This window comes from Budorcas taxicolor, chromosome 15, assembly GCF_023091745.1.
Source record: "Budorcas taxicolor isolate Tak-1 chromosome 15, Takin1.1, whole genome shotgun sequence".
Taxonomy (NCBI): domain Eukaryota; kingdom Metazoa; phylum Chordata; class Mammalia; order Artiodactyla; family Bovidae; genus Budorcas; species Budorcas taxicolor.
Window position 1 is genome coordinate 7,840,440 of NC_068924.1, and position 15,997 is coordinate 7,856,436.

Consider the following 15,997-nt stretch of genomic DNA (forward strand, 5'->3'; position numbering starts at 1 on the left):
GCGCCGCCTGCTCTCGGGCGTGACTCCGGCTGCCTAGGAGCTCCGGGCTCCTGCTGACCCCGCGGTAACACTCCGGGGTCCTCCAGACCACAGAACGATTGCCCACTCCCGACACGCCTTCTTGCCCGTCCTTCACCACCCGCTCCCTCGAATTGAACCAGCGTTAACTTTCTTTAAAGTTTAAAGCCAGGTTTTGAAGATGCTACTTTGGAGCGTTCGTTTAGATTTTACTTCTCGAGTTTGCACTGCAATGCATGTATATTCCAGGGTGAAATGTTTTCCTCTCTTTCCCATCGTTCACTGCCTTGATCTTAGAGAGTCAAGTTTTTTGTTTTTTGTTTGTTTTTAATACTCTAAATGAAAAGTTACAGAGGCCCAAAGGCTGTTTTGTGGTTGTTGTTTTTCCTAGTTGCTGTGAAGGAGGGAGGATTTTAGGTCGTTTTTATTTCACAAACAAGCACCTCGGATTTAGGTGTTCCTCCTCTAGAAGAGGAACTATTTGCATCACAATCCTATATTTTTATGATCGCCTCACCTGGAGGGAATTGCCCTACAAGCATGGAGATTTTCAAACTGTGGAAGTTGGCTGAAGTTCCAAATGAATAGTTAATTCTTACCAAGAGGCAGTTACCTCTCCTCTGGTACAGGCTCACCTAATAAATTTCCGTTCTCTGAAAACCTTGACAGCGAAAGAAACTACTGCTTTACATCTAGTCCTGCCATCATCTATAGGGTTTCTGAGCACTCAGTTATTTTTCTTAAGGATCTGCTTTTAATTTCTATGTTTTCATTGCTTTGTCCATTTGAACCATCTATTAAAAAAAAATCTTCTACATATCATGGGAAAAATTCCGTTAAAGTGCTTTACATTTTTTCCCAATTAAGTTTCAGAATCTGTCAGGACTTTTAGTTTCATTTTTTTAAGTACACATGGACATTAAAAATAGCATGGAAACTAAACCAAGACTGATAAGATGTTGTAAACAGTGTATTTGGTGGCTTTGATTTTAATTCTTCCTAGCCAAGGAAGTTGGACTTTAACTTTCCATCCATGTTTGCATCATTAGACGTCAAATATTGGCAGAATGGCCAGTCACGATTAGAGTCATTTTAACGTTTAGTAGCTGACCTGTCAGTTGAATACTTCTCTTCTGGGAAGGTGGGGTGAGGTGGAGGACAACAATGTTATTTGTCAGTTAATGTTGTGATACAAGCTGCAGTGGGACTGGTTTTCTCCTGAGGTGATTTTACATCTTTTCATCGCACAGCCTGAAAGAAAAAATTAGTCAGGCCAAAGAAAAAATTAGTCAGGCCAAACAAATAGTTCCCTTTCAACTTTTGCCATGTTGCTATTACAAGCAACTAAATCCAGTGCCAACTGCTGAGATATGAAACAGGATAAAATATAATAATCTCTTCCTGTTTATCATTAAATGAAAGTCCTATGATTGATTCTTTCAAAATGCACCAACAGTCCTTGATATGTAACATTTCATAAGTTGGACGTCAATTTTCACCGTTTCTTTAAAAGTCTTATATGTCAGGACAGATTTAATCTAGATTCTAAGATATACATTACCATTTACCCATTCATGTATGTAATCTCATGCTTTATGCCTACTGTATACATTATTAGGATCTGGGCAGAGAAATGATTTATAAAAGACAAAGCAAAGCATGGTGCCTGACCTCAAACAGTTCTCAGAATAGAAAACATGAGTGCCTATATATCACCAGGCAGAATATGCTGTGTTACGGAGCCTCACACAGACATTGGACCAATAATGCACTGATGCCATTGTCAACATGTTTTCACTCAAGCCCATCATGAGTTCATTTATATAGAGTTTGGATTTTTCATCCCACCCGCCATCATTTAACCTCCAAAGTTTGGTGTGTTTATAATGGACTTTTCCCCTGTAAGTATTTTCAGAGTTACTCATGACTTATTCCTGTGATTCATGCTTTAATTATACCTGCTAGTCAGGCTTTCTCATATGCCGCATTAACCCAGACGCTTAACAGACACCAGAAATGGTTTTGCTTTAAGGTGACTTACAGTCAGTTTTGAACTGACTGCAGTTGTTTTCATGTTTTATTTCCCTACCATAATGATAAAAACAGATTCTTTCTTAATTAAAAAAAAAAAAAGAGTGTCCTTATCTGCAAGCTCTTTTGCATAGGAAATTTTAATGGACTGAAATGTAGCCTCTCCAAAATGTGGCCCTGTGAACTGCATGGTGAGTTTCACAAACCCTGCTGGCTGACATACACATTGGCATGGTTACTGGCTCAGAGAAATGGCTGTTTGCTTAATCCTGAAATGGGGTATGTGGGCTTTGCTTCTTTGTTTATTTTAAAGAGAAAAATGATGAGGTAAGGATAGTAAACTAATATGTATTTGTAAATCTACCTAAAACATTTTTGTTGACCTATATTATGTCAGGCAATTAAGCCTGGTGCTTAATTTGTACTTAGTAAGTGAAACTGTTGGGTTATTATTAATTGTAATTAGTTTTGTAGACATAGGCCTCCTAGACTAAGATATTCTGAGGCTAAATTCATGGCTTAGTAAGAGATGACGAAATAGAAGGGGAATGCACCCAAGAAGACTAAATGCACCCTCAGCCCTCTCCATGTTCCTGTTTGTATTCACATCTGGGTGTTATCCTTTCTCAAAGCATACTCCTTGGAAATGGGTTTATATCATTCTAGTTCAACTTTATATCAGGTCTAGAAAAACAACATTCACTCCAAATGTGCAAAATACATGATTCAATTTTTAACATTATTTTCTGTTGTGGTTTTATATATATATATACACACATGTATATATATATAAACATACATACATATATAAACATAAAATTCACCATTTTATTTACTTTAAGTGTACATTTCTGTGGCATTAAGTACATTCACATTGTTGTGCAACCATCACCAGCAACCAGCTCCTAAACATTTTCATCTTCTCCAGCTGAAACTTGTTATTCAACAACTTTCCATGCCCTACTTTCCTCAGCCCCTGGTCAACACCATTTTACTTTCTGTCTCTATGAATTTGACTTCTAAGTACCTTATATAAGCAAAAATAACACAATATTTGTCTTTTGTGTCTGGCTTATTTCACTTAGATAATTTCATTGTTAATTAGAGAAGCAAGGAAGACAAGACTCAGTGGGGTTGTGGAAGCAGCAAAGTCAAGACCACCAACTAAGGAAGCAGAAATAACTGCAGATGGTAGAGTTTGTCTCACATAATAGTATGACTTCTAAAATTCCCTTCTAGAATTAAGATTTTATGATAATGACAGATTTCTAAAGAACAGGCTAGAGGAAAAGAACAGAATTCTAATATGAACTCACCATTATCATGAACTAACTACGTTTACCAGGGAAAAGATACAGGGAGAGAGACAGAAAGAGAGACATGGGAGTGGGGGGAGAAACTGACTACTACTTCAGGGAGATTTTTTGGTTTGGGTTTTTTGTTTATTTGTGTTTTGGGGTCTTTTTGTAAAGATTTCAATTTCCATTGAGTATTGCCCCCTTGTGGCAAACCATGATGTTTGCTGACAAAAATTAACAAAATCATAAAAAGAGCAAACGTTAAAGGGACAAAAATGTACTGTGCACCTCCGTGTATTGAGTTTGATAAGAAGAATGAATTTATGTATCGCAGAGTGCTTACGTGTGTCACCTCATCTAAACTTCTCCACGAACCTCTGAGATAGGTATTGTCTACGGACTGATAGCCTCACTTTTGCCCTCCACTCTTCAAGGAAGACTTCCCTGGTGACTCAGATGGTAAAGCATCTGTCTACAATGTGGGAGACCCCAGTTTGATCCCTGGGTTGGGAAGATCCGCTGGAGAAGGAAATGGCAATCCACTCCAGTAATATTGCCTGGAAAAATCCCATGAACAGAAGAGCCTGGTAGGCTACAGTTCATGGGATCGCAAAGAGTCAGACACGACTGAGTGACTTCACTTGCTTACTTCAAGGAAGAGGAACCAGAGATCAAATTGCCAACATCCACTGGAACACAGAAAAAGCAAGAGATTTCCAGAAAAACATCTACTTCAGCTTCATTAACTATGCTAAAGCCTTTGACTGTCTGGATCACAATAAACTGGAAAATTCTTAAAGAGATGGAAATTCAAAACCGCCTTACCTGTATCCTGAGAAATATGTACATAGGTCAAGAAGAAACAGTTAGAACAGAACATGAAACAATGGACTGGTTCAATATTGGGAAAGTAGTACATCAAGGCTGTATATTGTCATCATGCTTATTTAACTTATATGCAGAGTACAACATGCAAAATGCCAGGCTGGATGAAACACAAGCTGGAATCAAGATTGCTGGGAGAAATATCAATAATCTCAGATATGCAGATGATACCACCCTTATGGCAGAAAGCAAAGAGGAACAAAAGAGCCTCTTGATGAAGGTGAAAGAAGAGAGTGAAAAAGCTGGCTTAAAACTCAACATTCAAAAATCTAAGATCATCTGGTCCCATTACTTCATGGCAAATAGATGGGGAAAAAATGGAAACAGTGACAGGCTTGATTTCTTTGTCTCCAAACTCACTGTGGATGGTGACTGAAGTCATGAACTTAAAAGACACTTGTTCCTTGGAAGAAAAGTTATGACTAACCTAGACAGTATATTGTGAAGTAAAATAAAAAATAAAAATAAAAAAAATTTGTAAAGATGGATAAAAAAAGCAGAGACATTACTTTGCCTTGCTGACAAAAGTCCATCTGGTAAAAGCTATGGTTTTTCCACTAGTCATGTATGGATTTGAGAGTTGGACCATAAAGAAGGTTGAGTGCTAAAGAATTTATACTTTCAAACTTTGGTGTTGGAGAAGACTGTTAAGAGTCACTTGGACTGCAAGGAAATCCAACCAGTTAACCCTAAATGAAATCAGTCCTGAGTATTCATTGGAAGGACTGATGCTGAAGCTGCAGCTCCAATACTTTGGCCACCTGATGCAAAGAGCCAACTCATTAGAAAAGACCTTGATACTGGGAAAGATTGAAGGCAGGAGGAGAAGCGGACGACAGAAGATGAGATGTTGGATGGCATCACCGACTCAATGGACATGAGTTTGAGCAAGCTCTGGGAGATGGGGAAGGACAGGGAAGCCTGGTGTGCTACAGTCCATGAGGTTGCAAAGAGGTGGACATGACTGAGCAACTGAACAACTTCCCCAGTAGCATATTGGACACCTTCTGATCTGGGGGGCTCAATTTCCAGTATAATATCTTTTTGCCTTTTCATATTGTTCATGCGGTTCTTGTGGCGAGAATAATGGAGTGGGTTGCCATTTCCTCCCCCAGTGGACTAGGTTTTGTCAGAATTCTTCACTATGACCCTTCTATCTTGGGTGGCCCTGCATGGCATGGCTCATAGCTTCAATGAGCTATGTAAACCCGTTTGACCTGATAAGGCTTGATCCATTAAGTGTCAAAATTGGCAAAGAAGTACAACAAGGCTGTATAGTGTCACCCTGCTTATTTAACTTATATGCAGGAGAATGCTGGGCTGGATGAATCACAAGCTGGAATCAAGATTGCCAGGAGAAATATCAACAACCTCAGATATGCAGGTGATACCACTCTAATGACAGAAGGTGAAAAGGAACTAAAGAGCCTCTTGATGAAGGTGAAAGAGGAGAGTGAAAAAGTTGGCCTAAAACTCAACATTCAAAAAATGAAGATCATGGCAACAAGTTCCATCACTTTATAGCAAGTGTGTGTGTATGCTTAGTCACACAAATGTGTCTGACTCTTTGTGATCCCATGGATGATAGCCCACCAGACTCCTCTGTTCATGGGATTCTCCAGGAAAGAATACTAGAGTGGGTAGCTCATTGAAAATATAAAGGGAAAAAGTGGACGCAGTGACAGATTTTATTTTGTTTGGGTTCCAAAATCACTGCAGATGATGACTGCAGCCATGCTCTGGGAAGAAAGCTATGACAAACTTAGATGATGTTTTAAACAGCAGAGACATCACTTTATTGACAAAGATCCATACAGTCAAAGCTATGGTTTTTTCAGCAGTTATGTGTGGATATCTTCTTTATGGAAGAAAAGCTGAAGAATTGATACAATGCTTTCAAATTGTGGTGCTGGAGAAGACTCTTGAGAGTCCCTTGGACAGCAAGGAGATCAAAGCAGTCAATCCTAAAGGAAATCAACCCTGAAAATTCATTGGAAGGACCGATGCTGAAGTTTCAATAGTGTGGCCACCTGATGTAAAGAGGTGACTCACTGGAAAAGACCCTGATGCTGGGAAAGATTGAAGGCAAAAGGAAAAGAGGACAGCAGAGGATGAGCTGGTTGGATGGCATCACTGACTCAATGGACAGGAATCTGAACAAACTCCAGGAGATAGTGGATGACAGAAAAGCCTAGCATGCTGCAGTCCGTGGGGTTGAAGAGAGTCGGACACAACTTAGCAACTGAACAACAACAGCAAGTCTCATTTTTTATAGGTGGAGAAATCTTGACTAAAAGTGGTGAAATAGCTAGAAGGTACTGGAATTGGGATTTCAACCCAACGTCCATGCTTTAAAGAACCAAATGGCCTCAACAGAAAGTTTCGGTATCAGTTATATGCCTGTCCTGTCATAGATGCTGAGAATACAAGGGTAAGCATAAACTCACCTCATACCTGCTCTAGAGAATTATAGTAAAGACGTTAGTCACATGGTTGCATAAAGGCCATTTGTTAGCAATGTTACTTAGGCAAATTTACCTGTCAGGCTTTCTGTGTCCCCTAAATATAAAATCAGCAGTGAAAGTGGTTATTTCGAGCACTTGCAACAGGCTAGTCACCGCCCTAACCACTTTGCATTCACTGTTTCACTTAGATTCCTTTGCATCCACTGTTTGACCTAGGTCCCTTTTAGCTCTGTATCAGAGACATCGGCTGTGCCTGAGAGTTAAGATGGGGAATCTCCTCCACGCTTTCAAAAAGAATAAACTATGAATAGAGTATTTCGGAGAAGGCAATGGCACCCCACTCCAGTACTCTTGCCTGGAAAATCCCATGGACGCAGGAGCCTGGTAGGCTGCAGTCCACGAGGTCGCTAAGAGTCAGACACGACTGAGCGACTTCACTTTGACTTTTCACTTTCATGCATTGGAGAAGGAAATGGCAACCCACTCCAATATTCTTGCCTGGAGAATCCCAGGGACGGGGGAGCCTGGTGGGCTGCCGTCGGTGGGGTCACACAGAGTCGGACACGACTGAAGCGACTTAGCAGCAGCAGCAGCAGCAGAGTATTTCTGACACTTCATCCATGTGCCCTGAGAGACGTACTGTTACTCAGAGAGAAAGTTCTGAATTTCTTTCACTCTCACTGAAACCCCTCCCGAGGTGGTAGCTCTGGCTTCCACAGCAACCAGCAGACCCAGAGGAAGGCACACAGCAAGCTTCTACTGAGCAGCTGCAGCAGTCCTGACCCACTCAGCCTACCACTCTGCTTTCCACCTCTGGAGGTAAGAATTTTACAATGAAGATGAGGACACTCAGAAAACCCACAAACAAGCCAACCCCCTGGGATAAGCAGCTCTTTGACTCCCAGACCACACAACTGTGAACATCTCTGTTAGGATGCTTACGATACACATTTGGGATATATAAATTGTATATAGCTTTTCCCACACTGACATCCTCTGTTTGTAGACTCTAAACTTTCAGTCCACCTCTTCTCGTTTGTATCTCTTGCACTCCACACACGAGCAGCCCACAGAGAACACCTAACACACGTTGTGAGTGCTGTACCGTCTTCTAAAACTAGTGTCTTGACTTTTCGGGTAGAGGTGCCTGACCAGATTTGTAGGGACATAGATGAAGGGTCCTCCCATTTGGCTCGGAGGGCTCCCTGACCTTGGAAGGCAGCTGGAGTTCATCGTCCGTGCTCGCAGGTCCCCCAGGTCGGCGCTCCCACTGCCGGGCCCAGCCTGCTCTAACAGGCAGGGGCTAACGCGGTGAAAAATGCGATGAAGAAAACAAGCGCGGAAGAAGCTTAAGGAAACTAACTCAGATAAATGAGTCCACACCCTGCAGGGAGAAGTCATAACTCAATCAGAGTGAAGCATGTTAACGAATGTGATAAGAAGGGTAATTGAAAAAGAACAGACCCACTTTCTCCACAGTTTGAGCATTTTAGATGGAAAAAAAGACCAAATCTGCAAGAGAATCTGCAACCTGTGGTCCCAGTGGCAACGAAGTTTATGAGAAAGTGTATGCTATTATTCCTGAAAGTGTGCACTCACATTCTGTCAGAGTGAACTGTATCTGATAATGGAACTAGAAAAATTTACAAAATCATATATGTAATAATGACAAAGTTATTTTCAGAAGGGGTGAGTTCTTATTTTTACACTTCTTAATGAATTCTTTTTCCCCCTCCCGCTGCCAGTTTATAAATTTTTGTTGAGACAGACATGACTTACAGAGATTAGACTTTAGTTTACTAGATAAATAAAAGTCGTCTAACTGGTCTGGATTTCACTTAGTGCTGCAGCACATTTTGCCTTTCTAATCCTTTGCTCTGTGATCTTTTGCAGAATGCTGCAAAGATTTGTGAAGGTCTCTGAACTGTGTTACATTGTAGTGTACATCAACATTTACCATGTACTGAAAATCTCTTTGGTATGAGATATATATATATATGGTGTATATATATATATATATATATATATATATATATAGAGAGAGAGAGAGAGAGAGAGAGAGATGGTTGAAGTGCTTAAACTATCTATCTATCTATCTATCTATAATAAGGAGAAAGAAGCAAATACGGTAAAATGTGAACAATTTTTGAATACAGGTAGAGAGCATGTAGGTATTTATTATATATACAGCTATAATATATATAATCTATTTATCTATCTATAATATCTATATATAAAGCATTTTACTCACTATATGAGAATGATCTCTGTTCGTTTCCAAGGCAAATCATTCAATATCACAGTAATCCAAGTCTATGCCCCACCAGTAATGCTGAAGAAGCTGAAGTTGAACGGGTCTGTGAAGACCTACAAGACCTTTTAGAACTAACACCCAAAATAGATGTCCTTTTCATTATAGGGGACTGGAATGCAAAAGTAGGAAGTCAAGAAACACTTGGAGGAACAGGCAAATTTGGTCTTGGAATACAGAGTGAAGCAGGGCAAAGACTAATAGAGTTTTGCCAAAAAAATGCACTGGTCATAGCAAACACCCTCTTCCAACAACACAAGAGAAGACTCTACACATGGACATCACCAGATGGTCAACACCGAAATCAGATTGATTATATATTCTTTGCAGCCAAAGATGGAGAAGCTCTATACAGTCAGCAAAAACAAGACCGGGAGCTGACTGTCATGAACTCCTTATTGCCAAATTCAGACTGAAACTGAAGAAAGTGAGGAAAACCACTAGACCATTCAGGTGTGACCTAAATCAAATCCCTTATGATTATGCAATGGAAGTGAGGAATAGATTTAAGGGCCTAGATCTGATAGATAGAATGCCTGATGAACTATGGAATGAGGTTTGTGACATTGTACAGGAGACAGGGATCAAGACCATCCCCATGGGAAAGAAATGCAAAAAAGCAAAATGGCTGTCTGGGGAGGCCCTACAAATAACTGTGAAAGAAGAGAAGTGAAAAGCAAAGGAGAAAAGGAAAGATATATGCATCTGAATGCAGAGTTCCAAAGAATTGCAAGAAGAGATAAGAAAGCCTTCCTTGGTGATCAATGCAAAGAAATAGAGGAAAAGAACAGAATGGGAAAGACTAGAGATCTCTTCAAGAAAATTAGAGATATCAAGGGAACATTACATGCAAAGATGGGCTCGATAAAGGACAGAAATGGCATGGACCTAACAGAAGCAGAGGATATTAAGAAGAGGTGGCAAGAATACACAGAAAGTGAAGTCGCTCAGTTGTGTCCAACTCTTTGCGACCCCGTGGACTGTAGCTTACCAAGCTCCTCCATCCGTGGGATTCTCCAAGCAAGAATACCGGAGTGGGTTGCCATTTCCTTCTCCAGAGGATCTTCCCAACCCAGGGATTGAACCCAGATCTCCCGCATTGCGGGTAGACGCTTTAACCTCTGAGCCACCAGGGAAGCCCCAGAAGAACTGTACAAAAAAGATCTTCACAACCAAGGTAATCACGATGGTATGATCACTCACCTAGAGCCAGACATCTTGGAATGTGAAGTCAAGTGGGCCTTAGAAAGCATCACTATGAACAAAGCTAGTGAAGGTGATGGAATTCCAGTTGAGCTAGTTCAAATCCTGAAACATGATGCTGTGAAAGTGCTGCACTCAATATGCCAGCAAATTTGGAAAACTCAGCAGTGGCCACAGAGCTGGAAAAGGTCAGTTTTCATTCCAATCCCAAAAAAAGGCAATGCCAAAGAATGCTAAAACTACCACACAATTGTACTTATCTCACACGCTAGTAAAGTAATGCTCAAAATTCTCCGAACCAGGGTTCAGCAATACGTGAACTGTGAACTTCCAGATGTTCAAGCAGGTTTTAGAAAAGGCAGAGGAACCAGAGATCAAATTGCCAACATCCACTGGATCATTGAAAAAGCAAGAGAGTTTCAGAAAAACATCTATTTCTGCTTTATTTGACTATGCCAAAGCCTTTGACTGTGTAGATCACAATAAACTGTGGAAAGTTCTTCAAGAGATGGGAATACCAGACCACCTGATCTGCCTCTTAAGAAACCTATATGCAGGTCAGGAAGCAATAGTTAGAACTGGACATGGAACAACAGACTGGTTCCAAATAGGAAAAGGAGTACGTCAAGGCTGTATATTGTCACCCTGCTTATTTAACTTCTATGCAGAGTACATCATGAGAAACACTGGACTGGAAGAAGCGCAAGCTGGAATCAAGATTGCCGGGAGAAATATCAGTAACCTCAGATATGCAGATGACACCACCCATATGGCAGAAAGTGATGAGGAACTGAAAAGCCTCTTGATGAAAGTGGAAGAGGAGAGTGAAAAAGTTGGCTTAAAGCTCAGCATTCAGAAAACAAAGATCATGGCATCTGGTCCCATGACTTCATGGGAAATAGATGGGGAAACAGTGGAAACAGTGTCAGACTTTATTTTTTTGGGCTCCAAAATCACTGCAGATGGTGACTGCAGCTGTGAAGTGAAAAGACACTTAAGGAAAGTTAAGCGTCTTTTAAGTTAATTAAAAGACCCTTGGAAGAAAAGTTATGACCAACCTAGATAGCATATTCAAAAGCAGAGACATTACTTGCCAACAAAGGTCCATCTAGTCAAGGCTATGGTTTTTCCAGGGGTCATGTATCGATGTGAGAGTTGGACTGTGAAGAAAGCTGAGTGCTGAAGAATTGATGCTTTTGAACTGTGGTGTTGGAGAAAGCTCTTGAGAGTCCCTTGGACTGCAAGGAGATCCAACCTGTCCATTCTGAAGGAGATCAGTCCTGGGTGTTCTTTGGAAGGAATGATGCTAAAGCTGAAACTCCGGTACTTTGGCCACCTCATGTGAAGAGTTGACTCTTTGGAAAAGACTCTGATGCTGGGAGGGACTGGGGTAGGAGGAAAAGGGGACAACAGAGGATGAGATGGCTGGATGGCATCACTGACTCGATGGACGTGAGTTTGAGTGAACTCCGGGGGTTGGTGATGGACAGGGAGGCCTGGCGTGCTGTGATTTGTGGGGTCGCAAAGAGTCAGGCATGACTGAGCGACTGAACTGAACTGAACTCACTATATATAACAGAAAGTAAAGAGTTATACTTCTTCATAATATACAGATACTATAAATAAATTATATATATTGTAATTATATGTATAATGCTACATGCTCTCTACCTATATTCAAAGAATGTTCACATTTTGCCATATTTGTTTCTCTCTCCTAATTTTACATATATATAGATAGTTTGAGCACTTCAACCAACTGTATATATATATATATATATATATATATATATAGTGTTATTTTCTCAACTTTTTGTATGTTTGAAAATTTTTATAATATAATAGATATCTATATAAAAATAGATATAACAATATAATGTATACATATATTTTTCTGAAAGATTTAAAGTAAATATTAGATATCTTGACACATAGAATGAAGACATTCTCCAAATGACTAAAACTTAAATAAAATTAATATATTATTAAAAAGTCATCAAATATCCCATTGTTCCATGAATATTCTCTATAGCTTAAGAAAAAAACACATAAAACAAAACGGGATCTAACCAGTGTTCCAAACTGAGTCATAATCAACAGCCCATATAGCCACAAAATACTATTTTGGAGGACAGAAAACAAGCTCATCAATTATCATTCCACTAATTCACAATTTGAAATAACTGAGCCTAGATTATATGAGGTTTCCTGTCTCACTGTCCAGGAGAAACTGTTTGCTAATCATTGGCTATTCAAATTAGTGGAATAAGACTGTGTTGAAGAGAACCATGTTGAAATCCCTAAGCCCCTGAATTTGTCACTAAGGGTTTCTGGGAGAGGACTGCCCAGGGAAAGAGAATGCTACACAAAATATCCTGTCTGTCATAGAGTGTGTGATCAGTAAATATTTTTTGACTAAATTAATAAATGAAATACTGTGGTGGACAGAAGACAAACTGAATCAAAATTGCATGAGAACTGGTTAGAAATATAAAATTTTCATGTCTGTCTATGAAATCAGAATCTCCTGGTGAGACCTAACATCTGTATTTTAACAAAATCTCCAGTTAATATTGATGCTGGCTAGAATTTGAGCATCAGTATTAGCTGGAGGATTGATGCTGGCTAAAGCTTGAGAGGGAACCTAGGTGGCACCATGGTAAAGAATCGTCCTGCTGATGCAGGAGACACAGGAGATGCAGGTTCATGAGTCTGGGTCAGGAAGGCCCCCTGGAGAATGAAATGGCAACCCACTCCAGTATTCTTGCCTGGGAAATCCCAAGGACACGGGAGCCTGGTGAGCTGCAGTCCATGGGGCCACAAAGAGTCAGACATGACTGAACACACACACACACACACACACACACACACACACACACACACAGAAATTTGAGAATAGCTGATCTGGAACTATTCCTGGTAGGCATAAGATGGCAGCGAAGTCTTAGAAAACAGAGTGGAGGATGTAGCCTTAGGAGAAAAGATAAATGAAATGACAAGCAGATGTTTAAAGATGCCAATATCTTCTGCACTCAGGGCCTTTCCTGGTAGCTGACAGTAAAGAAGCCAAGTTTCAGTGACATTGTTTATAGCTAATGATCATGCTTCGCTCTCACTGTTGATGTGAGTTTGTGGTACACTTGCAGGTAGTTTTTATTTGCAGACAAGTTGATCAGAGTGTTTTACTTCTTAATTTTAATAACTGACACTATTAAAATTATAGGGATACCTTGTTTTACTGTATTTATTACCTCTCACAGATGATGCATTTTTTACAATTGGAAGGTTTGTGGCAACCCTGAATTGAGCAAGTTTGTCAGTGCCATTTTTGTAGCCTTTGCTCACTCAGTGTCTCTATGTCACATTTTGGTAATTCTCACAGTATTTCAAGCCCTCCACAAGCAAAAGGATTACAACTCTCTGAAGGCTCAGAGGATGGTTAACATTTTTAACAATACAGTAATTTTTATTTAAAGTATATACATTGTTTTTTGCTACAATGCTATTGCACACTTAGTAGACTATAGTATGTTATAAACATAATTTTTATATGCACTGAGAAACAAAAATTTGTGTGGCTTTCTTTTTTGTGGTATTTACTTTATTGCAATGGTCTGAAGGTGTGCTTGGACGATTTATTTTTAAAAACTGGTTTTGTCATGGGCTTCTGAGTTAAAACTACGAATGGCATTATTCTACTTGTAAGTATAGCAAATATTAGCAATCATTCTTAAGGAAACTTTGAATAATGTTTGATTTCATTTATGAATGTAAACAACTTTCTAATTAACATCAATTTAATGGACCAACATTTAAACATTTAATGTTCATTTTTCCCTGTTTAGATCTTCAGTCTTCTACCTAAACAAAATCTTTCTGAATCTGAACAGTTGTATAAATTTAGTACCATAAACTTAAAAATGGCTGATCACAAGTTCTCCTAAATATCCTAGTATTTTCATGAAATTTTTATAATTTCAGTGCAACTTAGTTAAACTTTCTAAAATTAAGTTATTTTTAAAAAACAAATTCTCGTAAACATTACAGGTATATAAAATATCAAACTACATTTACCTGAAAATTTAATGCTACAGTTTTCATTCTTTTAAATCTTTCTCAATGTAGGAAATTTTAAATTGCCTTGGGTTTAAAATATGGCAACCCACTCCAGTATTCTTGCTTGGAAAATTCCATGGACAGAGGAGCCTGGCAAGCTATAGTCCCTCTGCCGGCTCACAGAGCCGGACATGACTGAGCAACTAAGCGCACGCACACACCCACCCACCCACCCATCCACACACACACACACACACACACACACACACACACACACACACTCTAATTGAGGAGAAGCATGGAGACAACATGAGGAAGTGCTTGGGATGAGGAGTAGACGCAGCACTGTGAGCCAAGGGAACACTGCAGATGTTTTAAGTTATCCCAAAAAAAAAAAGGACAGGACCCCCCTCCAGGGACTCACAGCCTACTGTGTGAAGAAGAAGTCTCCCTATGAACCATTAAGCACTGATACACCTGCCAAAACATCCAGCTGGGTTCCACTTGTTCTGGAGGAGAGGCCAAAAAGGCACAGAAAAAAGTGGGACTAGGCAGGAAAGACAGACATAGTTGCCTGACAGGATGAACTTCTTTTCCTGGTCCAGTCCCTTCCCTTGGGAGAAAATTTAGTTAAGATGGGGAAGGGACAGGCTTCATTTCCACAATGACTCTCTGGATTATGTTCAAGGGCAGTATCAGCATGAAACAGGTATGCTGGCATATTGTCTCGTAGGTGCTTTACTCAAAGAGTAGACAGATGGCCCAAGACCTGAATGACCTGACTTTTCTTTCATGCTAGAGATGAAGTCAGTGGAAGAGAGAAAAAAATATTGAGAGAGTGCATTTGACAAGGGTGGGAGAGCAGAGAGGAGGGACTTCCAAGACATCTTTGCCGCTTAGGTGGACTCTAGGTGACTGAGGGTGACAGAACAGGAAAAGAGAAGAATGGCCATGCATCTTTCTTAAAAGCCATGTGCACCTGTTGGTGAGCTTTTGTTTCTGGTAATAGCGTCTTTCTGCCCTTCTAGAGAGTTTGTAGTGGCTGATGTGAGAAATGCTGGGCTGGAAGAAGCACAAGCTGGAATCAAGATTGCCAGGAGAAATATCAATAACCTCAGATCTGCAGATGACACCACCTTTATGGCAGAAAGTGAATAGGAACTAAAAAGCCTCTTGATGAAAGTGAAAGTGGAGAGTGAAAAAGTTGGCTTAAAGCTCAACATTCAGAAAACAAAGATCATGGCATCCAATCCTATCTCTTCATGGGAAATAGATGGGGAAACAGTGGAAACAGTGTCAGACTTTGTTTTTTGGGGCTCCAAAATCACTGCAGATGGTGATTGCAGCCATGAAATTAAAAGATGCTTACACCTTGCAAGAAAAGTTATGACCAACCTAGATAGCATATTGAAAAGCAGAGACATTACTTTGCCAGCAAAGGTCAATCTAGTCAAGGCTATGGTTTCTCCAGGGGTCATTATGGATGTGAGAGTTGGACTGTGAAGAAAGCTGAGCGCTGAAGAATTGATGCATTTGAACTGTGGTGTTGGAGAAGACTCTTGAAAGTCCCTTGGACTGCAAGGAAATCCAACCAGTCCATTCTAAAGGAAATCAGCCCTGGGATTTCTTTGGAAGGAATGATGCTAAAGCTGAAACTCCAGTACTTTGGCCACCTCATGTGAAGAGTTAACTCATTGGAAAAGACTCTGATGCTGGGAGGGATTGGGGGC